Raw genomic sequence first — 1,712 nt, forward strand, 5'->3', positions numbered from 1 at the left:
AGTGCTCTATCCCCTTTCAGGTTACGGCACACTCACTGCCAAGAGTTAATGAATCCAAATATTTTAGTTATGGCCCCAGCCATTCTACCCACAGTGTTTTCTAGTGGTTTTTTAAAAATTTATCCACTAGGAGTTGGTGAGTAGATCCCAAATCCTTATGGCACTTATAAAAGTATGATTTTCCCAGAGGTATGGAGTGAATTTAGCCCCATTTTATTTGCTATTCCAAATCCTGACCTTCACGTAGGGATGCACGCTAAACTGTATGCAGTGAATTTGAGGGGACTTTGTAAGGTTTGTGGGGGTCAAAGCTAGAGATGAGAGTTGTTTGCTTTGATTTTTTTTCTTTCATCTTCAGCCTCAAGACTATGCCACCAACATCTTATTAACAATCCACCTTCATCCCTTTTCTCTTGTTTTTTTTTTATTTTAATGAGAAAAAAACAATAACAAAATATAGTTTCATCTTGTTTTTCAACCACAATGAAACAGTTCCAGTGGAATAGGCTGGAAATCATTTCTTTCTCCTTTTATCGTCTCCCCTCTTATTCTCACCTTTCTTTTTGATAATGTGAACGGTTTTGTCACCAGTTAGCCCATGGGTAATGACTGAGGTTGCTGCTTTTTGAATACTTTCTTGACCCTTAAGTAGCAAATGTAAATCATAAGGAGTTCAAAACTGGGGCGCACTCTCATAGCATCTGCCAAGGTTCGGGGCAGCAAAATTATACATCCATTTTCCTGATTGTGGTGGTGGTGTCAAGCACATGGTTTTGTAGGCCAAAACCTTGTACAGTATGTGAAATTTATTGTATGCCAATTATACCACCACTAACGCTGTTCCCAACCCACCAAAGTAGGTGTATCACTGCTTTTGTCATTTAAGCAACCTAAAGTTGTCTTTATCCTTATCTTTCTTACTGCTTCAGAAAGATGACTCAGACTTAGCCAGCACTGCATAATTATCAGTGGATATCAGGCAGAAGGAACTACATACAAAACATTTGTGAGATACCAAACCCACAGCTACAGCTTCCTGAACGTCCTCTCCACCCCAGACCTGTTTGGTTTTGGAATCTGCCAAGCCCAGTCCACTGAGCAGGTTAACCAGGAGGACTGCTGAGTTCTGAAGTTTCACTAGACATGTGGCCTTGTCCTTGATTTATCGCCTTCTTTAAATCTTTATCTATATCTGTGTCTTCTCTATGTCTTCCATCTTTCAGCTTAGCTCATTATTTGCAGGATAACATTATAAACCATCTAAATGAACCAGGATATGATGCTGAGATCATTTCCAGATCAGTAATAGGTGTCTAGCAGACCCTTTCAAGACCCTCATTTATCTTTTAGTTAGTATACTTGATCAGTCGATATTGGCAAAGAATTTCGCTCAGGGTGAAAACTTATTCTGGGATCCCTGAGGTGAAAGGAATAAATTACAGGGCCATGGTTACCCTTTCATATAGTGTCTAAAAGGCCGTTATGTGCAAAGATTCTCTCTGGAATCTAATTCATGTCCCAGCCAAGTCATTTAGGAAAAGGACAGCAGGAGCCAGCTCAGCAATGCTGCCCAAACAGATAAAGCCTGTGGTTTTGAGTAAGGCCCAGACTGGTCACTGCCTCTGTAGAAACAGATGTTCTCCTGTGTGAAAACAGCCACTTTTCCAGGGACAAAGCACTCCCCGCAGCTGGTAGTGGACATGGATGTCGGG

The sequence above is a fragment of the Chinchilla lanigera genome, unplaced genomic scaffold, assembly GCF_000276665.1.
Source record: "Chinchilla lanigera isolate Chin_1 unplaced genomic scaffold, ChiLan1.0 scaffold00083, whole genome shotgun sequence".
Lineage (NCBI taxonomy): Eukaryota > Metazoa > Chordata > Mammalia > Rodentia > Chinchillidae > Chinchilla > Chinchilla lanigera.